The sequence below is a fragment of the Hyla sarda genome, chromosome 6 (assembly GCF_029499605.1).
Source record: "Hyla sarda isolate aHylSar1 chromosome 6, aHylSar1.hap1, whole genome shotgun sequence".
NCBI classification, from domain to species: Eukaryota; Metazoa; Chordata; class Amphibia; order Anura; family Hylidae; genus Hyla; species Hyla sarda.
In genome coordinates, this window is record NC_079194.1 from 266,328,593 (window position 1) to 266,352,817 (window position 24,225).

Consider the following 24,225-nt stretch of genomic DNA (forward strand, 5'->3'; position numbering starts at 1 on the left):
GTTTGCTGTCAGGGCATGCTTTGATTTGTAGTTTTGCAACAGCTGGAGGACCACAGTTTGGAGATCACTTTGCAGTGTTCTCTAAAACTGTAGCCCTCCAGATGTTGCAAAACTGCAAATCCCAGCATGCCCAAACAGCTGTCTCAGAATGCTGGGAGTTGTAGTTGTGTACCTCCAGCTATTGCATAACTACATCTCCCAGCATGCGCTTCGGTGATCAGTACATGCTGGGAGTTGTAGTTTTGCAACAGCTGGAGACACACTGTTTGGAAAATACTGAGTTAGGTAACAGAACCTAACTGAAGGTTTTACAACCGGTGTGCCTCCAGCTGTTGCAAAAGTACAACTCCCAGCATGCACGGTCTGACAGTACATGCTGGGAGTTGTAGTTTTGAAACAGCTGGAGGTTTGCCCCCCCATGTGAACGTACAGAGTACATTCACACAGGCAGGTTTACAGTAAGTTTCCTGCTTCAAGTTAGGGCTGCGGCAAATTTTTCACTGCAGCACAAACTCCTAGCGGGAAACTCACCGTAACACGCCAGTGCAAATGTACCCTAAAAACACTACAATAAGACATAATAAAGGGTAAAACACTACATATACACCCCTTACACTGTCCCCCCCCCCCCCAATAAAAATGAATCCGTATTGTATGGCAGTGTTTCCAAAACGGAGCCTCAAGCTGTTGCAAAACAACAACTCCCAGCATTTCCGGACAGCCACTGACTGTCGAGGCATGTTGGGAATTTAGCAACAGCTAGAGGCACCCTGTTTGGGAATCATTGGCGTAGAATACCCCTATGTCCACCCCTATGAGATCATTAATTTAGTCCTCAAATGCGCATGGAGCTCTCTCACTTCGGGGCCCTGTTGTATTTCAAGGAAACAGTTTAGGGCCACATATGGGGTATTTCCGTACTCGGGAGAAATTGCACAACAAATTTTGGGGGTCTTTTTCTCCTTTTACCCCTTATGAAAAGGAAAAGTTGGGGGCTACACCAGCTTGTTAGTTTAATTTTTTTTATTTTTTTACACTAACATGCTGGTGTTGCCCCATACATTTTATTTTCACAAGCGTTAAAAGGAAAAAAAGACCCCAAAAATTTGTAACGCAATTTCTCCTGAGTACGGAAATACCCCATATGTGGGCGTAAAATGCTCTGCGGATGCACGACAAGGTTCAGGAGTGAGAGCGCACTATGTACATTTGAGGCCTAAATTGGTGATTTGCACAGGGGTGGCCGATTTTACAGCGGTTCTGACATAAAGGCAAAAAAATAAATACCCACATGTGATCCCATTTTGGAAACTACACCCCTCACGGAACGGAACAAGGGGTATAGTGAGCCTTAACACCCCACAGGTGTTTAATGAAAATTCTTCAAAGTTGGATGGATAAAAAAAAAAAATTCACTAAAATGTTGGTGTTACCCTAAATTTTTCATTTTTACAAGGGAAAATAGGAAAAAAGCCCCCCAAAATTTGTAACCCCATTTCTTCTGAGTAAGAACATACGCCATATGTGGATGTAAAGTGCTCTGCGGGCAAACTACAATGCTCAGAAGAGAAGGAGCGGCATTGGGCTTTTGAAGAGAAAATTTGTCTGGAATTGAAGGCCATGTGTGTTTACAATGCCCCCATAGTGCCAGAGCAATGGACCCCCCCCCCACATGTGACCCCATTTTGGAAACTACACCCCTCATGTAATGTAATAAGGGGTACAGTTAGCATTTATGCCCCACAGGTGTCTGACAGATTTTAGGAACAGTGGTCCATGAAAATGAAAAATTTAATTTTTCATTTGCACAGCCCACTGTTCCAAAGATCTGTCAAACGCCAGTGGGGTGTAATTATTCACTGCACCCCTTATTAAATTCTGTGAGGGGTGTAGTTTCCAAAATGGGGTCACATGTGGGGGGGGTCCATTGCTCTGGCACTATGGGGGCATTGTAAACACACATGGCCTTCAATTCCGGACAAATTTTCTCTTCAAAAGCCCACACTACTTACAAGAGCATAACAAAAACAAGGGAAATGTGTTGTAGAGATCAAACAATACTTTATTGAGTACACAGAAACATCAATAACCCATAAAAGGGATTGAAGAAAATACAATAAACATTATGATAATGGCCACAATGGACCAGACTAAAGAATGGTGGCTACCAATAGTATAAATATAATACACAGAAATGTATGTAAACAAATCCTTATTGTTGGGCCTAAACCCACATATAGAGATATGACATGATAAAACAGGTTACTCTAATGCTGAATAGATTATAGCAAAATATAAAACAACATATAGAAAGCCACAGTGGGACAGATTATACCTGGGTAACCAACACCTAACCCAACGTTTCGCTACTGCTTCATCCGGGGCGTGGTCTATGCCAATTCCACCCCTCCTTTTATATCGCCATTGGCCAATCATGACATGACCTACCACACATGCGTCATCTCACTGCGCCGTAGCAATATTACATAAGAGGGCATTTGCACCCGAGTAGTAAACATACAGAGGTCCCGTGATTTATTGAGACCTCTTCATTGTGAAAACATTTTTTGGGTGCACACTGTAATATGGTGCTTGGCACATATGGGCTCTTGTAACCCATTGTCCCATGTTACCAATTTTGTTTAAACCATGGTATCACGTGATTAATATATAAATTAATACATGTATATATATGTATAGTAACTAATAAGAATCAATTATTTGCACATTCATCTATTTAATGTCTTTATTATACGACTCTGTATCCTTTTTTGTTTGTCACATTCATTAACATCCATTTTACACCATCACACCACCATCCCATTCACTCACATTCCCTTACTTACACTTCACACCATACATATTTATTTTAGGGAATATTTTAGTCCAACACATATACTTACCTCTATCACGCCTATTTATTGTGTTCTTATGTTCATATTGCATAACATATCATGCTGTGCTGTGTGCCCAACATAAATTATCTTAACTATCAGTTATTTATTATAATGCATACTTTTCTGGTCATTTATTTTCTATCTTTTGGTATGTGCCCGGGGTTGCCGCCCGTCCCCCCTCCCTCCACCGCTGATTCGCTGGTGTGGTCCGTGGGGGGCCGGGCTGTGTTCCCGATCATGTGCTCTGATGCGATCACATAATCGGGCTGCTCCCGGCGTGTGCCCGCCCTGGGGGCGGCGCTCCGCGTCACATGTTGTGGCGGGGCGTGTCGCTCCGTGGGCGTATCATTCGCCGGAAGTGTCCATGATGTGTTTGATCATGCGCCGATATGTTACTCTACACGGCGCAAATCGCTCCGGTTGGTGCAGGTGAGCGGTGGGAGGTACCACGCCTTAAACCTCTGTATGTTTACTACTCGGGTGCAAACACCCTCTTATGTAATATTGCTTGGGCTCAGTGAGATGACGCATGTGTGGTAGGTCATGTCATGATTGGCCAATGGCGATATAAAAGGAGGGGTGGAATTGGCATAGACCACGCCCCGGATGAAGCAGTAGCGAAACGTTGGGTTAGGTGTTGGTTACCCAGGTATAATCTGTCCCACTGTGGCTTTCTATATGTTGTTTTATATTTTGCTATAATCTATTCAGCATTAGAGTAACCTGTTTTATCATGTCATATCTCTATATGTGGGTTTAGGCCCAACAATAAGGATTTGTTTACATGCAAAATATTAAGTAGACATATTGTATATGTGAATCAATATATAATTTATTTGGTATGTCTATTTTCCTTACAAGCAGAGAGTTTCAAAGTAAAAAAAAATGCAACATTTTCAAATTTTTACTGAAATTTTTGAATTTTTCACCAAGAAATGAAAGTATCGACAAAAATTTACCACTTACATAAAGTAGAATATGTCACAAAAAAACTTTCTCGGAATTAGAATAAAAAGGAAGAGCATTCCAGAGTTATTAATGCTTAAAGTGACAGTGGTCAGATTTGCAAAAAAACTCTCTGGTCCTTAAGGTGAAAATGGGCTTGGTCCTTAAGGGATTAAGGCTGATATGCATGCTTGACTCAATTCAATTTCAGTGAGGTTCACTACTAAATTCACGTTCTTTCTCTTCTTTCTTTGCGGTAGTTCTCCTCCTCATGCCGCCCCGCCGGGTCTTACTCCTAAAGGCAACTCAGGTTCCAGGTTGGAGAGAGAGGGTTTGCTGTCATCTCTTTGCGCTTTGTGCGAATTGTTAGACTCAGACTCTGTGGTTAAATAATCTTGGTTCTTTTTTTGTTCTTATTGGGATTTTTCATATTAAGTTTGTTTTTTTTTATTGTATGGCTTGTTCTGACTCCAAGTTTCAAAATCACGCTTATCCTGGATAAATTTCTCTCTTTTAGTTTCTTTAATAATCTGCTGCAGACTTGTTAATATCTTCTCCAAATTGTAAATAGACAGATTAAATTGAGTTCCTGTAGGTCTTGTGCATAATTCACACTTTGCCATGCACAGTTCTGCTGCTACCTTCTCATACTCGACGTAGTTTTTTCTATGATCAACATCTTTAGATTCAACAAATGTTGTATATGATAGTCATCCCACTTTTTCACAATCTCAGGATCCTCTGTATATTGTGAGGGATATTTGTACACACGAAGTCTTCTCGTGGATCTGTTGTTCTCAGCATATGCTGTCAATGAAGATACTGTCCAGAAAAGACGAGTCTCCTGTTCTGCTAGGGAGCTTATTTTGGACTCCAACAATTTAGTACTTATTACTTGGAGTTCATGTTGCAGTTCACATTTAGTGAAATACTCCCCCCACATCCGCTTGTCCTGCACTGAAGGCTATTGAAGGAGCTTGAGCAGATTATCCATAGTGAAGATGGATCCATAGAACAAGATCACAGCGTGCTCAAAGGAATAGCAGGCAAGGCATAAATGTAAAGACTTTCACAGAAGAAATGCTTGGCACTGCTAACACATGTATATCCGGACAATATAATCAGCTCCTGTTAACAGCCCATATGACCTCTTCGGTGCTCACATCAAGTAAAGTTCACAGCAGCACAATCAAGAGAACAAATAGGAATGGAGCACTCACCCGCTCAGTAGCTTGAACACTGTATCCTTTATTTCAATCTTTCATAACAAGTGGGTAGGGGAGTGGACAAAGAGCGTTGTGGGGGGAGTGTGAATGGGCGCTGGTCCGTATCGCGCATGTAGCGCTTCGTCAGGCCCCTAATTGCTTCACATGAAGGTGTGCTATTTAAAACAGGAGGTGATATCACCATTCCCAAGCTAATATGTAAACGTAAGGTTAAAAACAGGAGGGGATCTTTTATACAATTGTAAATAGAACCTATGATGGACATTCATTAAGCCCAAATGAGAAAGCAAGAAACTGGCATCCAATAAGATCAGATCACTAAGCTACATGTATATTGGTAGTCTGTCAGACCATTCAACCATTCATTATACATGAACTGCAGGCACTTACAGCAATACTGATCTATTGAATAACTTCTTTCCTGACCTGACTCACATAACTGCCTTTTAAGAGCACTTTTAATAGGTTGCACAAAAAGTCACAACTTTGTTTTTTGTGTTGCAAAGAAGAGGAATCATACAAAATTGTGTTCTGAAGTGATTTATTGTTTTTTGCTTTGGTGCGGCAAATTTATCAAACCCCCTGTGATAGTATGATAAATATGTCGCACATAAGCAAAACCAAAGCAAAACCATCTAAGAGCTTGCGCATGCACAGCTGCGCAGCTACGTCATTGGAGTTTGTGAGCTCCGTTATAGAGCAGAGAACTAAGATCTCATGCATGGGATCATGCACTGCTACATCAGTTACTTCATGTGACAGACTACCAATAAACATGCAGCCTAGTGATCTGATCTTATTGGATGCCAGTGTCTTGCTTTCTCGTTTGGGCTTAATGAATGTCCATCATAGGTTCCATTTACAATTGTATAAAAGATCCCATCCTGAGATTGGGCTAAATATTTGTCAAGCAGTTACTTTAGTAGCTGGTTGATTTGACCAATTGGAGCCCTTTACTATTGGTTTCCCAGTGTTTCTCAAGTGCGGTCCTCAAGTACCCCCAACAGGTCATGTTTTCCTTAGTCTTTCACAGGTGATAATATGGTCAGTGAATCAGGCATCATCATAGTTATATCACCTGTGAAATACTAAGGAAATACTAAGTCCTAGCCCTTTTTTTTTTTTTTTTAAGTAAATGTTTGTTAGAGTTTTTAATGATGAAATACAAGTCACAAATTAAGAAAACAGGAAGAAGGTGACAAACGAATGGGGAGGGCCCTCCGAATCAAGGAACATGCAAAATAAAATTACAATAAATGTAACATATACAGTAGTAAACATAGAAACATAGAATGTGTTGGCAGATAAGAATCATTTGGCACATCTCGTCTGCCCAATAATCTGAATCCTATCAATAGTCCCTGGCCCTATCTTATATGAAGGATAGCCTTATGCCTATCTCATGCATGCTTAAACTCCTTCACTGTATTTGCAGCTACTTGTCTGCAGGAAGGCTATTCCATGCATCCACTACTCTTCTCAGTAAAGTAATACTTCCTGATATTACTTTTAAACCTTTGCCCATCTAATTTACAACAATGTCCTCTTGTGGTAGTTTTTCTTCTTTTAAATATGCTCTCCTCCTTTACCATGTTAATTCCCTTTATGTATTTAAATGTTTCTTTCCTATCCCCTCTGTCTTTTTCTTCCAAGCTATACATGTTAAGTTTTATCCTGCAAGCCATGTACAAGTTTAGTAGCTCTTCTCTGAACTCTCTCTAGAGTATTTATATCCTTCTGGAGATACAGCCTCCAGTACTTTGCACAATACTCCAAATTAGGCCTCACCAGTGTTCTGTACAGTGGCATGAGCACTTCTCTCTTTCTACTGCCTATACCTCTCCCCTTACATCCAATAATTCTGCTAGTATTTCCTGCTGCTCTATTACATTGTCTTCCTACCTTTAAGTCTTCTGAAATAATTACTCCTAAATCCCTTTCCTCAGATACAGAGGTCACGTCTGTGTCAAATATTCTATATTCTGCCCGAGGGTTTTTATGCCCCAGGTGCATTATCTTGCACTTATCCACATTAAATTTCAGTTGCTAGAGTTCTGACCATTCTTCTAGTTTGCCTAAATCCTTTTCCATTTGACGTATCCCTCCAGCAACATCTTTGTGTCATCAGCAAAAAGACACACCTTTCCATCGAGACCTTTTGCATTATCACTAATGAAGATATTAAACAAAATTGGTCCTAGTACAGATCCCTGAGGTACCCCACTGGTAGCAAGATCTTGCTTTGAATATTTTCCATTGACTACAACCCTCTGTTGTCTGTCACTCAGCCACTGCCTAATCTACACAACAATATGGGAGTCCAAGTTCAATGACTGTAGTTTATTGATAAGTCTTCTATGTGGGACAGTGTCAAAAGCCTTACTAAAATCTAGATATGCAATGTCTACTGCCCCTCCGCCATCTATTATTTTAGTCACCCAGTCCAAAAAAATCAATAAGATTTGTTTGACATGATCTCCCTGAAGTAAACCCATGTTGTTTTTATCTTGCGAACCATGGGATTTTAGATGTTCCACAATCCTATCCTAGGGTTTCCATAAATTTCCCCGCTATTGATGTCAGACTTATTGGCCTTGATTCCTCCCTACTACCCTTCTTGCTAATTTCCAATCTTCCGGGACGACTCCTGTTACCAGTGATTGGTTAAATAAATCTGTTAACTGTATTGCTAGATCACCACTAAGCTCTTTTAATAATTTTGGGTAAATCCCATCAGGCCCCTGTGACTTATTTGTCTCCACTTTAGACAGCAAACGTAGAACCTCTTCCTCTGTAAAGACACATGCATCAAACGATTCATTAGTCTTCCTCCCTAATGGAGGTCCTTTTCCTTCTTTTTCATCTGTTTAAACTGAACAGAAGTATTCATTAAGGCAGTCAGCTAGCCCTTTATTCTCTTCTAAATACCTTCCTTCCTTTGTTTTTAATTCACTGAAATAAAGACACCGCTCCGTAGTGTATTAATCAAAAGGTGCACTAGGAGGGGGGGTTAGCCAAAATGCACGCTTACCCCAGGAGGTTGCACTCCACCAAGTGCAACAATGGATTGGAATAAAAAGATAACGAATGACTGCAGCCTTTCCATGTCCGATGCAATGCAATCTTAAGAAGTAGCCTCCAATGGTCAACGGAATGCAAGGCGCTGACACAGTAGTAAAAGGGAACTGGCGTTTAATCACCCATGATGCAATGCGTTTCACAGTAAAACTGCTTCATCAGGCATACTCAGGTGAGTACCAAGACATTTTATATGGTCCTCAGATTAACCCTTTATAGGAAAATCTTAAAGAAGCCATACACATTTAAAAAAACCTCTTCCTCTATAAAGACACATGTATCAAAGGATTCATTAGTCTTCCTCCCTAATGGAGGTAATTTTCTTTCTTTTTCATCTGTTAAAACTGAACAGAAGTATTCATTAAGGCAGTCAGCTAGCCCTTTATTCTCTTCTACATACCTTCCTTTGTTTTTAATTTAGTTATTCGTTGTTTTCAATTTAGTTATTCCTTGTTTTAATTCCTTTTTTCATTTATATATCTGAAGAATTCCCTTTTATCACAGACTGAGTTAGTTTTTCTTCTGCCTGCGCTTTAGAAATTCTTATAACTTGCTTGGCCTCTTTCTGACTAATCTTGTAGATTTCCCTATCTTCATTGCTCTGTTTTTTTTTTTACAATTACTAAATTTTCTAATTCCTTCAATTGGACTCATGGATTTTCACTCTTTTGCCCCTTTTTCACCTTAAAGGGGTACTCCGGTGGAAAACGTATTTTTTTAATCAACTGGTGCCAGAAAGTTAAACAGATTTGTAAATGACTTCTATAAAAAATCTTAATCCTTCCAGTACTTATTAGCTGTTTAATACTACAGAGGAAATTGTTTTCTTTTTGGAACACAGTGCTCTCTGCTAACATCATGACCACAGGGCTCTCTGCTGACATCTTTCCATTTTAGGAACTGTCCAGAGCAGCATATGTTTTCTATGGCGATTTTTTCCTAGTATGGACAGTTCTTAAAATGGACAGAGGTGTAAGCACTGTGCTCGTGATGTCAGCAAAGAGCTCTGTGTTCTAAAAAGGAAAGAATTTCCTCTGTAGTACTCAGCAGCTAATAAGTATTGGAAGGATTAAGATTTTTTAATAGAAGTAATTTACAAATCTGTTCAACTTTCTGGCACCAGTTGATAAAAAAAAAAAAAAGTTTTCCACCGGAGTACCCCTTTAACCCCTTAACCCCTTAAGGACACATGACGTACTGGAACGTCATGTGTCCACTCCCGATCTTTAACACGGGGCCACGGCATTGATCGCTGTGCCGCACGCTATTAACCCTTTAGACGTTCAAAGTTGAACGCCACATCTACAGTGAAACTGAAAGCATGCCGGTTAGCTCAGTGGGCTGTTCGGGATAGCCGCGGCGAAATCGCGGCATCCCGAACAGCTTACAGGACAGCGGAAGGGCCCCTACCTGCCTCCTCGCTGTCCGATCGCCGAATGACTGCTCAGAGACTGAGATCCAGGCATGAGCAGTCAAGCGGCAGAATCATCGATCACTGGTTTCTTATGAGAAACCAGTGATCAATGATAAAGATCAGTGTATGCAGTGTTATAGGTCCCTATGGGAGCTATAACACTGCAAAAAAAAAGTGGGAAAAAAAGTGAATAAATATTATTTAACCCCTTCCCTATTAAAAGTTTGAATCACCCCCCTTTTCCCATAAAAAAAAAGTGTAGATAAAAATAAACATATATGGTAACGCCGCATGCGGAAATGTCCGAATTATAAAAATATATTGTTAATTAAACCGCACGGTCAATGGCGTGCGCGCAAAAAAATTCCAATGATCAATAAGTCCTATCAATGCAAAAATGGTACCGTTAAAAACTTCAGATCACGGTTCAAAAAATGAGCCCTCATACCGCCCCATACACGGAAAAAAGTTATAGGGGTCAAAAATGACAATTTTAAATGTATTAATTTTCCTGCATGAAGTTATGATTTTTTCCAGAAGTACGACAAAACCAAACCTATAAGTAGGGTATCATTTTAACCGTATGGACCTACAGAATAAATATCAGGTGTCATTTTTACCGAAAAATATACTACGTAGAAACGGAAGCCCCCAAAAGTTACAAAAGTGTTTTTTTTTCAATTTTGTCTCACAATGATTTTTTTTCCGTTTCACCGTAGATTTTTGGGCACAATGACTGACGTCATTACAAAGTAGAATTGGTGGCGCAAAAAAGCCATAATATGGATTTTTAGGTGCAAAATTGAAAGTTATGATTTTTTAAAGGCAAGGAGCAAAAAACGAAAATGCAAAAACAGAAAACCCCCCGTTCCTTAAGGGGTTTTTCCGTTTTTTCCCCTTTGGTTTTTTCCTCCTTACCTTTTAAAAATCATAACCCTTTCAATTTTCCATGTAAAAATCCACAAAACAGAAAAAAAAATCATTGTGCGACAAAATCGAAGAAAAAATGCCATTTTTGTAACTTTTGGGGGCTTCTGTTTCTACGCAGTGCATATTTCGGTAGAAATGGCACCTTATCATTATTCTGTAGGTCCATACGGTTAAAATTATACCCTACTTATATAGGTTTGATTTTGTCGTACTTCTGGAAAAAAATCATAACTACATGCAGGAAAATGTATACGTTTAAAAATGTCCTCTTCTGACCCCTATAACTTTTTTATGTTTCCACGTACAGGGCGGTATGAGGGCTCATTTTTTGCGCCGTGATCTGAAGTATTTATCGGTATGATATTTGTTTTGATCGGACTTTTTGATCACTTTTTATTCATTTTTTAATGGTATAAAAAGTGACCAAAATACGCTTTTTTGGACTTTGGAATTTTTTTGCGCTTACGCCATTGACTGTGCGGTTTAATTAACAGTATATTTTTATAGTTCGGACATTTATGCACGCGGCTATACCACATATGCTTATTTTTATTTACACTGTTTTATTTTTTTTTTATGGGAAAAGGGGGGTGATTCAAACTTTTATTAGGGAAGGGGTTAAATGACCTTTATTAACACTTATTTTTTCCTTTTTTTTTGCAGTGTTATAGGTCCCATAGGGACCTATAACACTGCACGCACTGATCTCCTATGCTGATCACTGGCATGTATTAACACGCCTGTGATCAGTGTTATCGGCGCTTGACTGTTCCTGCCTGGATCTCAGGCACGGAACAGTCATTCGTCGATCGGACACCGAGGAGGCAGGTAAGGGCCCTCCCGATGTCCTGTAAGCTGTTCGGGACCCCGCGATCTCACCGCGGCGGTCCCGAACAGCCCGACTGACCAGCCGGGAAACTTTCGCTTTAGAAGCGGCGGTCAGCTTTGACCTCCGCTTCTAAAGGGTTAATACAGCACATTGGCGCGATCAGCGATGTGTGGTATTAGCCACGGGTCCCGGCCGTTGATGAGCGCCGGGACCGACGCGATGTGATGCAGGGTCGTAGTGCGACTCCGCTTCATATCGCGGGAGCCCGCGCAGGACGTAAATATACGTCCTGCGTCGTTAAGGGGTTAAAACCCCTTCCCGACCCATGACATACATGTATGTCATGGGTCGGCTCCCATTCTGTAACATGGGGCCACGGCGTGGCCCCTCGTCATAGCGGGTCGGGCCCGGCACCTAGCAACGGCTGGGACCCGTGGCTAATAGTGTGCGGCAGTGATCGCGGTGCCGCGCACTATTAACCCTTTAGACACAGCGTTCAAAGTTGAATGCCGAGTCTAAAGTGAAAGTAAACTAATGCCGGTTAGCTCAGGGAGCTGCTTGGGATCGCCGCGGCAAAATCGAGGCATCCCGAACAGCTTACATGACCACCGGAGTATCCCTACCTGCCTCCATGCTGTCCAATTGCCGAATGACTGCTCAGTGCCTGAGATCCAGGCATGAGCAGTCAAGCGGCAGAATCATTGATCACTGGTTTCCTATAAGAAACCAGTGATCAATGTAAAAGATCAGTGTGTGCAGTGTTATAGGTCCCTATGGGAGCTATAACACTGCAAAAAAAAAAGTGGAAAAAAAAGTCAATAAAGATCATTTAACCCCTTCCCTAATAAAAGTTTGAATCACCCCCCTTTTCCTATTTAAAAAAAAACTGTGTAAATAAAAATAAACATATGTGGTATCTTCGCGTGTGGAAATGTCCGAATTATAAAAATATATCATTAATTAAACCGTACGGTCAATGGCGTACGCGCAAAGAAATTCCAAAGTCCAAAAAAGCGTATTTTTGGTCACTTTTTATATCATGAAAACATGAATAAAAAGCGATCAAAAAGTCTGATCATTACAAAAATTGTGCCACAAAAACTTCCGATCACGCTGCAAAAAATTAGGCCTCATACCGTCCCATACGCAGAAAAATAAAAAAGTTAGAGGGGTCAGAAGATGACAATTTAAACGTATAAATTTTCCTGCATGTAGTTATGATTTTTTCCAGAAGTACAATAAAAACAAACCTATAGAAGTAGAGTATCATTTTAGTCGTATGGACCTACAGAATAAAGAGAGTGTCATTTTTACTGAAAAATGTACTGCGTAGAAACGGAAGCCCCCAAAAGTTACAAAATTGTGTTTTTTCTTCAATTTTGTCGCACAATGATTTTTTTTTCCGTTTCTCTGTAGATTTTTGGGTAAAATTACTGATGTCATTACAAAGTAGAATTGGTGGCGCAAAAAATAAGCCATCATATGGATTTTTATGTGCAAAATTGAAAGAGTTATGGTTTTTTAAAGATAAGGAGGCAAAAACGAAAGTGCAAAAATGGAAAAACCCTGGGTCATGAAGTTGTTAAGGGCAAATTTTCATTTTTGCATTTTCGTTTTTTTCGTCCCTCCCTTCTAAAAATCATAACACTTTCAATTTTGCACCTACAGACCCATATAAGGGCTTGTTTTTTGTGTCACCATTTATACATTGTATTTACATAACTTATTTCATAATATAACCTGCGGCAAAACAAAAAAAATAAATATTTGTGGGGGAAATAAAAAAAAAACATTTTGTAACGTTTGGGGGCTCCCGTTTCTACACAGTGCACTTTTTGGTAAAAATGAAACCTTATCTTTATTCTGTAGGTCCATACGGTTGCAAGAATACCCAATTTATATTTTTTTAATGTATTAAAATAAAATAAAACATATATAAACTACATGCCACAAAATTAGTATGTTTAAAATTGGCATCTTCTGACCCCTATAACTTTCTTATTTTTCTGCGTATGGGGCTATATGAGGGCAAATTTTTTGCGCCGTGGTCTGTTACTTTTATCTGCACCATTTTTGTTTTGATGGGGCTTTTTATTAATATTTTATGGTATATGAAGTGACCAAAAATTGACAATTTTTGACTTTTTTTTACGTGTACGCCATCGACCGTGTGGTTAAGCTAACCTAATATTTTAATAGTTCGGACATTTACACATGCGGTGGTACCACATATGATTATTTTTATTATTTATTACATTATTTTATTTAAAAAATGGGAAAAGGGGGGTGATTTAAACTTTTAATAGGGAAGGGAGTTAATGATCTTTTATTAAAAAATATATTTTTTTTTAGGCTAAAACATGCAAGCTACTAATTGCATATACTGATCAGTGCTCTGCCATTACAAAGCACTGATCAGTGTAACCGGCGATCTGCAGCTCTAGCCTGCTGTGCAGTCTAGGAGCAGCACATCGCCGAACGGACAATGGAGAGGCAGTAAGCTGATCGGGACATCACTATTTTGTCATGATAGTCCCGGTCAGCTCTGCTGAGCTGCAGGGATAGTTTCACTTTCACTTTAGACACCACATCAACTTTGATCGCGGCGTCTATAGGGTTAATGCCAGACATCGCCCCGATTGGCCATGCTCAGCATTAGCCGTGGGTCCTGGCTGCCCGTGGCAACCGGAACCCACCGGGTTTAACCTGTTCTCCACCGGTGAGAACGGTTTAAACCCGTTATACCAGACCAGGGTGTACAGGTATGCCTTGAGTCCTTAAGGATTTGGGATGCAGGGCGTATGCATATGCCCTGCGTCCCCAAGAGGTTAAAGAGAAGAAAATTTTAAACAAACAAATCTTACCGTTTTTAGATTGTATCCACCTCCAGTCTACCTTCTGACTATCTCCTGCAAAATCTCTCCAATGCATTTAGAAATAGCAGCACTTTGAATATGCAGCTAGTGAATTAGGCCATCTAATGAGTCTGTGCCTATATATACACGCACACACTCACAAGCTCCTACCCAACAAAAAATGTAACACTTTATTGAGCTATGCTAATTAGCAGAACACACAATAGCAAACACCTGAACAAATTTCTTACCTGTTCTCAAGCAGCGGTCAGCAATAACACAGATGTTGTAGTTGAAAACTCCAGGTCAGTCTCCTGCAATGTCTCTCCAATACACTTTAAAATAGCAGCACTTTGAATATGCAGCTAATGAATAAGGCCAGCTAATGAGTATGTGCCTATATACACACACTCCCTCACAAGCTCCTCCCCCAACAACTAATGTAACACCTTAATGAACCATGCTCATTAGCAAACACACAATAGCAAGCACCTGAACAAATTCCTTACCTGTTCTCAAGCAGCGATCAGCAAAAACACAAATGTTGCAGTTAAAAATTTCAAGTCAGTCTCCTGCAATATCTCTCCAATGCACTTAGAAATAGCAGCACTTTGAATATGCAGCTAATGAGTTAGGCCAGCTAATGAGTCTGTGCCTATATATATACACACACACACATTCCCTCACAAACTCCTCCCCAACAACAAATGTAACACCTGAATGAGCTATGCTCATTAGCAAACACCTGAACAAATTCCTTACCTGTTCTCAAGCAGTAGTCAACAAAAACACAGATGTTGCAGTTGAAAACTCCAGCTCAGTCTCCTGCAATATCTTTCCAATGCACTTGGAAATAGCAGCACTTTGAACATGCAGCTAATGAATTAGGCCAGCTAATGAGTCTGTGTATATATATATACATGCACTCCCTCACAAGCTCCTCCCCAACAACAAATGTAACACCTTAATGAGCTATGCTCATTTGCAAACACACAATACAAACACCTGAACAAATTCCTTACCTGTTCTCAAACAGTGGTCAGAAAAAACACAGATGTTGCAGTTAAAAACTCTGTCAGTTTTCTGCAATGTCTCTCCAATGCACTTAGAAATAGCAGCACTTTGAATATGCAGATAATGAAACCAAGTCTGCCATTTTAAAGAAGAGAAAATTTTAAACAAACAAATCGTACCTTTTTTAGATTGTATCCACCTTGAGCCTACCTCCTGACTATCTCAGTAGTAAACAGGCTGCAATAGGAGCCTCAGTAGTAAAAGTCAGGCGATAATTGTACACATGTTGGAGGGGAGATCAGGGGAACCTCCGTAGTTAAAGACAACTTAAATAACGAAAACTATAATAAAAGGAAGAGGGAGAGAATTTGCATGGGAAAGTAAAAAAATAGGGGAAGAAAAAAATATAAAACTGATTATATTGAAAAACGTGCAGAGTCGTGAGATGTCACCTAAAATATCAGGTAAGGATTTCAAGCTTGTTTGAGACAACAATGAGCGAATGAAGGGGTTATCATCCCTGTCCAGGGACAGAAAAGAGGTGAAGGACAAAATGGAGGAAATAACGGGTAACCAAAAAGAGGGATGAGGGGCCCATCTTGGGTAAATAGCGACAGGTGGCGCATATATGAGGAGTGTGCTTTGACTACAGAATGCAGGACCCGGGGGCAAAGGATTAAGTTTGCGAGAGGCGATGGGAGGGAGCGGCATTCACAGCAAAGATATAAGATCCATGCCACTAATCCGTTTCTCAAAGGTCACCCACTGTTTATCTTGTCTATTGTGGAAGCAGTCAAGGAGCTTGGTTAGAACAGAGCCAATCCTCCGTCTTTCGTCTGTGTAAGATGTGCCTAGCTAAGCGGAAGCGCTTGTGTGACCAGATAAAGCCTGATTAGAGCGCATAGACCTCCCTAAAGAAGGAACGTGGAATATGCTTAGGAACACATGCGAAAAGATATAGCAGATGTGGGAGTATATTCATTTTTAATATATTGATCCGTCCCAGCCATGAGAAGTCCCTGCGCCCCCATCTGGCCAGGTTAGCTAGCTCTCAGGGTCTGTAGTAATGGGGGGAAGTTACACCAAAAGGAGTCTGAAAGGAGAGTAGGGACCCGAACACCAGGTATTTTAGAGATTGTGATTGCCATTTAAAAGGATAGGAGGCTTTAACGATTTGTACGACTGAAGGCGGGAGTGTAACATTTAAGGCATCACTTTTTGCGGGGTTCAATTTGTAGTTGCTATAGTATGAGTATTGGTGTAGGGTGGCTAACAGAGAAGGAAGGGAGGTAATAGGTGAGGAATTATACAGGAGGATGTCATCCACAAATGCAGAGCATTTGTACTGAAAAAGAGGCACGGAGAGTCCCCTGATGTCCTGATTCTTTCGAATGGCCGTGAGCAGGTGTTCCATGCAAAGAACATACAAAAGGGGAGAAAGGGGGCATCCCTGCCTTCTGCCATTACAAATCTCAAAGGGGGCAGATAATTGGCCATTCAACCTAATTTGAGCTTGGGGATGATCATATAACACCATCATTTGTTGATGCATCTGAGGGCCTATACCAATGTGGGCAAGAGTGGATGTCAGAAACTCCCAATCCACCCGATCAGAGGCCTTCTCCGCGTCCATTGAAAGCAAAAAAAGCGGCGTATGGTGATGATGTGCATAGTGGATTACAGAGAAAGCTCACAAAGTATTATCTCTATCTTCCCTGCCGCGGACAAAGCTAACTTGATCAGGGTGGATTAGGGAGCATATATGTGGTTCCAGTCTGTTGGCAATGAGTTTAGCAAACAGCTTGGCATCAGAATTAATTAAAGATATGGGGCGGTAACTGGGGCAGAGGAGGGGATCTTTACTTTCTTTTGGAACTACTGTAATAAAGGTACGTAGGAAGGATGGGGGCATGGGGACAGAGCGATCAGCTCTGTCTCGAGGGTTTTGTAGAATTTTACAGAATAGCCATCAGGGCCCGGACTCTTGCCAGCAGGCATAGAAGAGATGGCAGCAGCCAATTCCTCAGGAGAGAACTGGGTCTCTAAAGAGGGAATAGTTTCTGATGACAGGTGCGGAAGAGCAGTATCTAAAGTTGGCATAGAGGCATCTGGTAAGGAAGTAGTCTGGGGTGTGGGTAAATGATACAGGTCAGCGTAATAGCGTTGAAACGCTTCCAATATGTCTGATGTGAGATGAGAGACTGAGCCAAGTGTGAATGGATAGCAGGAATGAATAGGGCAGATCTCTTTGATCTTAAAGCATTTGTTAATAAGTGACCTGACTTATTACCCCATTCATTGAACAGCTTTCCAGTAACCTGTCTGTAATGGCAATGTTTTTTAATTCAACAACTCATATCGGACCCTGATAAGGTCTAAAAAAAATGACATCCTGTTGAGTTTGTTTATGTTGCATTTCAAGGATTTGTAGGCAGTGGAGGAGGGTTGTCATTTTAGCAGATGATTCCTTCTTAAGCCTATCCCCATGTTTGATTTGAACTCCTCTCAGCATGCATTTGAGCGCTTCCCACTTCACAAGAGGAGAGGAAGTATCACTGGCGTGGTCACGGAGAAAATGGGAAATAGACTCTTTAAGGTCCTGAAGACATAGTATATCCAGGAGGAGAGAGTCATTCAGTTTCCATGTGGAGTGAGGCTTTGCAAAAGAAGGAAGCGAGAAAGTCCCTACAACAGGGGCATGGTTAGAGTGAGTGACCACACCTATCTCTGCAGAGGTGAATGTCTGTAGAAAGAAGTTTAACCTCTTAAGGACGCAGGGCGTATGGATACGCCCTGCATCCCGAGTCCTTAAGGACGCAGGGCGTATCCATTCGCCCGTGGGAATTCCGGTCCCCACCGCTAGCCGGTTGGGGACCGGAGCCGGATGCCTGCTGAAATCGTTCAGCAGGCATCCCGGCATATCGCCCAGGGGGGTCATTATGCCCCCCCATGTCGGCGATCGCCGCAGATCGCTGGACAATTCAGTCCAGCGATCTGCTTCGATTCCGGGTCAATCGGGTCTCCAGTGACCCGGAATTACTGGCTGTTCGGGGCCGTCTCTGACGGCCCCGAACAGCCAGAGCCTGCAGGGGTGAGGTGGCACTGGTGCCACCTCACGATCGCCCTGATTCGTCGGCCTGCTGCGGGTGTCACTCCCGCACCCGCTCCCGCACCCGCTCCGCCCCTCTTCCGGAGGGCGTGAGCGGGTGCGGGAAGACGACCCCGGGTGCTGGGGACCCCGATCCCCGGCGTCAATGTTGGGATCGGGGCCCCAGGAGCGACGGCGGCGGCGAGGGACAGTCCTGTGATGAAGCAGCAGCAGGAGGTGAGTTACAGCCTCCTGCTGTTGCTTAGCAACAGCTCCCAGCATGCAAAAAGGGCATGCTGGGAGCTGTAGTTATGCAACAGCAGGAGGCAGACCACCACAACTCCCAGCATTCCCTTATGGGCATGCTGGGACTTATGGTTTTGCAACAGCTGCAGGCACATTTTTTCTATGGAAAAGTGTACCTTCAGCTGTTGTATAACTACAACTCCCAGCTTGCACAAACAGCTAAAGTGCATGCTGGGAGTTGTAGTGGTGCATCTGCTGGTTGCATAACTACAACTCCCAGCATGCCCGTTGGCTGTCGGTGACTGCTGAGAGTTGTAGTTTTGCAACAGCTGAAGGCACACTGGTTGTGAAACTTAGAGTTTTTTTTTTTACCTAACTCAGTGTTTCACGACCGGTGTGCCTCCAGCTGTTGCAAACTACAACTCCCAGCAGTCACCTTACACCATGCACCGTACATGCTGGGAGTTGTAGTTTTGCAACAGCTGGAGGCACACTGGTTTTGAAACACTGAGTAAGGTCACAAATTCCGTGATACATAACCAGTGTGCCTACAGCTGTTGCAAAACTAAAACTCTCAGCATGTACAGTCTGTCAGCGCATGCTGGGAGTTGTAGTTTTGCAACAGCTGGATGTCCCCCCCAATGTGAATGTACAGGGTACACTCACATGGGCGGAGGCTTACAGTAAGTATCGGGCTGCAAGTTTGAGCTGCAGCAAATTTTCTGCAACAGCTCAAACTGCTAACACTACACTAACACAAAAAATAAAATAAAAAGTAAAAAAACACTACATATACACATACCCCTACACAGCCCCCCTCCCCTCCCCAATAAAAATTAAAGCGTCTGGTACGCCACTGTTTCCAAAACGGAGCCTCCAGCTGTTGCAAAACAACAACTCCCAGTATTGTCGGACAGCCGTTGACTGTCCAGGCATGCTGGGAGTTTTGCAACAGCTGGAGGCACCCTGTTTGGGAATCACTGGCGTAGAATACCCCTATGTCCACCCCTATGCAATCCCTAATTTAGGCCTCAAATGCGCATGGCGCTCTCACTTTGGAGCCCTGTCGTATTTCAAGGCAACAGTTAAGGGTCACATATGGGGTATCGCCGTACTCGGGAGAAATTGGGCTTCAAATTTTGGGTGTATTTTCTGCTTTTACCCTTTTTAAAAATGTAAAGTTTTTGGGAAAAGAAGCATTTTAGGTAAATTTTTTTTATTTTTTTTACATATGCAATAGTCGTGAAACGCCTGTGGGGTATTAAGGTTCACTTAACCCCTTGTTACATTCCCCGAGGGCTCTAGTTTCCAAAATGGTATGCCATGTGGGCTTTTTTTGCGGTCCTGGCACCATAGGGGCTTCCTAAATGCGGCATGCCCCCAGAGCAAAATTTGCTTTCAAAAAGCCAAATGTGACTCCTTCTCTTCTGAGACCTGTAGTGCGCCAGCAGAGCACTTCTCACCCCCATATGGGGTGTTTTCTGAATCGGGAGAAATTGGGCTTCAAATTTTGGGGGGTATTTTCTGCTATTACCCTTTTTAAAAATGTAAAACTTTAGGGAAACCAAGCATTTTAGGTAAAAAAATTTTTTTTTTTTTTTACATATGCAAAAGTCGTGAATCACCTGTGGCGTATTAAGGTTCACATTACCCCTTGTTACGTTCCCCGAGGGGTCTAGTTTCCAAAATGGTATGCCATGTGGGGGTTTTTGCTGTTCTGGCACCATAGGGGCTTCCTAAAGGTGACATGCCCCCCAAAAACCATTTGACGCTCCTTCCCTTCTGAGCCCTCTACTGCGGCCGCCGAACACTTTACATAGACATATGAGGTATGTGCTTACTCGAGAAAAATTGGGTTTCAAATACAAGTAAAAATTTTCTCCTTTTTACCCCTTGCAAAAATTCAAAAATTGGGTCTACAAGAACATGCGAGTGTAAAAAATGAAGATTGTGAATTTTCTCCTTCACTTTGCTGCTATTCCTGTGAAACCCGCTTACTGAATGTCATTTTGAATACTTTCGGGGGTGCAGTTTTTATAATGGGGTCATTTATGGGGTATTTCTAATATGAAGACCCTTCAAATCCACTTCAAACCTGAACTGGTCCCTGAAAAAAAGCGAGTTTCAAAATTTTGTGAAAAATTTGAAAATTGCTGCGGAACTTTGAAGCCCTCTGGTGTCTTCCAAAAGTAAAAACTCATCAATTTTATGTTGCAAATATAAAGTAGACATATTGTATATGTGAATAAAAAAAATAATTATTTGGAATATCCATTTTCCTTACAAGCAGAGAGCTTCAAAGTTAGAAAAATGCAACATTTTCAAATTTTTCATCAAATTTTGGGATTTTTCACCAAGAAAGGATGCAAGTTACCAAAAAATTTTACCACTACGTTAAAGTAGAATATGTCACGAAAAAACAATCTCGGAATCAGAATGATAACTAAAAGCATTCCAGAGTTATTAATGTTTAAAGTGACAGTGGTCAGATTTGCAAAAAATGGCCGAGTCCTTAAGGTGAAAAAGGGCTCAGTCCTTAAGGGGTTAAACAAAGTATTTATTCAATGCGGCTGTATGTTTGCCTAGGTTGGGAATAAGAAAATATAACCTCGGCCTTGCGGATGTAGTGCCCTCCACACATTAGCCACCTGAAGGAGGTGGGGTTTCTGTCTCAGGGCACGAAGCTTGCGGTGTAACATACAAGAAGAGCCGAACGACATGTCCATGTTCGGGAATAAAGGGAGGTTGAAATCACTGCAGAGCAATAAAGGACCAGTCACAAAAGCTAAAAGGGCCTCTAGTGTCCTGATAAGAAACAGCACCTGGTTCTAGTTGGGTGCGTACATAGAGGCCACTGTAATATTTTTGCCAGACAGCGTACAATTCCCAAATACATGGCGGGCATTCAGGTCTATGGAAGAGGAGAGTTTAGTAATTGGCAAAGATCTTTGTTCTAAATTTGCGATTAACACTGTGAAGCCAGGTTGGGTAGTACCTATTGGTGAATGCGGGGAGATGACCCTCCTTAAAGTGGGTCTCATGTAGAGCCAGAATATGTATTTTTTGTTTGTGTAGGGAGTACAGGGTCTGGGCACGTTATTCGGGGTTATTAAAGCCCTATACGTATGTCAGCTGCCATAGGTGTAGTGCAGGATGACAAAGTACTCACTGTCGGTGATAGAGGCCAACGGGTCGCTCATTCCAGGAGGATTGAAATTCAAGGATGGAAGATGTCTGTAAAGGGATCAAAAAATAAGGAAATAGAGAGTAAGGGATGACAGGAGGTGAGAAGAAAAGTAACCGCACAGACACGGGTACACAGGGACTAAAAGAGGAGGCCATAAGGGCCACTGACACAGTTGGAACCAGTCCGATGTCTGTGCTAGTGGGGGTAACGTGGATGGAATACCAAAGGAGGAACACTAAGAACATCCTAACGTTGGAGGAGAGGGCCGTTTAGTGACTAAAGGAGAGTGCAAATGTGTAACCGGCTACTGAAGAAACGACAGGTACAAAGCTCAGTGAGAACTTATGAATGGGAGGCAGGAAAAAGAAAAAAAGGTGGATAGGGGAGAGAAAGAGGTAGGTCACTGCAACAGATAAGTATACTTAACAAAATCTCCATGTCAACAAAAATATCGCCATGAAATAGCTGGGCTGTTACCTTAGTGGAGATGAAAAATAAACAGATTATCAGTTACGGAACATATGGCTCCCGAGTAGGGGGACAACTGGACTAATTAACAATGTTTCCTGGGTAGTGTCCAGTATGAGCTGAGCATAAACGCTCAGGTAGGGCAATATTAAGGTTTACATGGAGTAACATCCAGTCTTGCATTTCTGGCGTTGGGGGAGTGGGTCAGGGAAAATTCCTCCTGACTTTCGATCCGGGACATGTCCACCGTGGGGGGACCTTTCGGTGGATGAGAAAGAGGTGAAAACATGCTTTCCCAGTCTGGTAGAGTGACGGCAGGGAGCTTGAACGTCAAGAGGAAAGTTGGCAGGTCTTCCAGGCGGTGGAGAGTAGCAGTCGTCGCACCATGTCTTGCCATCAGAGCAAAAGGGTAGCCCCACCTGTAGGTAATCTGAGCATTTTGCAGCATCTGTAACGGTGGCTTCAAGTATGACCTTAGGCAGAGGGTATGGAGGGACAGGTCAGGATACAGTTGTATCTGGGCACCATTGTAAGTGAAGGTCTTAACCCCTTGGGGACGGAGCCCATTATGGCCCTAAAGACGGGAGCATTTTTTGCAAATCTGACCACTGTCACTTTAAGCATTAATAACTCTGGGATGCTTTTACTTATAAATTTGATTTCAAGATTATTTTCGTGACATATTCTACTTTATGGTAGTGGTAAATTTTCGTCGATACTTGCATCATTTCTTGGTGAAAAATTCAAAAATTTGATGAAAAATTATAAAATTTTGAATTTTTCTAACTTTGAAGCTCTCTGCTTGTAATGAAAATAGACATTCCAAATAAATTATATATTGATTCGCATATACAATATGTCTACTTTATATTTGCATCATAAAGTTGACATGTTTTTACTTTTGGAAGACATCAGAGGGCTTCAAAGTTCAGCAGCAATTTTCCAATTTTTCACAACATTTTCAAAATCGGAATTTTTCAGGGACCAGCTCTGTTTTAAAGTGGATTTGAAGGGCCTTCATATTAGAAATACCCCATAAATGACCCAATTATAAAAACTGCACCCCTCAAAGTATCCAAAATGACATTCAGTAAGTGTGTTAACCCTTTAGGTGTTTCACAGGAATAGCAGCAAAGTGAAGGAGAAAATCCAAAATCTTCACTCGCATGTTCTTGTAGACTCAGTTTTTGAATTTATGCAAGTGGTAATAGGAGAAAAAGCCCCCCAAAATTTGTAACCCAATTTCTCTCAAGTAAGGAAATACCTCATATGTGTATGTCAAGTGTTCGGCAGGCGCAGTAGAGGGCTCAGAAGGGAAGGAGCGACAATGGGATTTTGGAAAGAGAATTTTGCTGAAATGGTTTTTGGGGGGCATGTCACATTTAGAAAGCCCCCTATGGTGCCAGAACAGCAGAAAACCCCACATGGCATACCATTTTGGAAACTACGCCCCTCAAGGCACTTAACAAGGGGTCCAGTTAGCCTTAACACCCCACAGGTGTTTGACGACTTTTCGTTAAAATCGGATGTGTAAATGAAAAAAAAAAAATTTTTCACTTAAGTGCGATTTTCCCCCCAAATTTACCATTTTTACAAAGGGTAATGAGAGAAAATGCACCCCAAAATTTATAACCCCATCTCTTCTGAGTATGGAAATACCCCATGTTAGGACGTAAAATGCTCTGCGGGCGAACTACAATGCTCAGAAGAGAAGGAGCGCCATTGAGCTTTTGGAAAGAGAATTCGTTTGGAATGGTAGTCAGGGGCCATGTGCGTTTACAAAGCCCCCGTTGTGCCAGAACAGTGGACCCCCCACATGTGACCCCTCACAGAATTTAATAAGGGGTGCAGTGGTATTTACACCGCACTGGCGTTTGACAGATCTTTGGAACAGTGGCCTGTGCAAATTTAATTTTTCATTTTCACGGACCACTGTTCCAAAAATCTGTCAGACACCTGTGGGGCATAAATGCTCACTGCACCCTTAATACATTACAGGAGGGGTGTAGTTTTCCTAAATGGGGTCACATGTGGGGGGGTCCATTGTT

At 41.8% G+C, this 24,225-nt stretch overlaps 1 protein-coding gene across 12 annotated transcripts in view; it reads left to right on the forward strand.

Moving 5' to 3' along the window:
• The window catches only part of MARK2 (microtubule affinity regulating kinase 2), a 729,699-nt gene that overhangs the window by 625,164 nt on the left and 80,310 nt on the right, over positions 1-24,225 (forward strand). The window contains exon 19 of one of the 12 annotated variants that reach the window (XM_056527197.1): positions 4,103-4,307. The exons of the other annotated variants lie outside the window; for them this stretch is intronic. The gene's annotated coding sequence lies outside the window, so the exon portion shown is untranslated. Of the gene's footprint in view, positions 1-4,102; positions 4,308-24,225 lie in introns of those variants that run through there. 12 annotated transcript variants of the gene reach the window in all.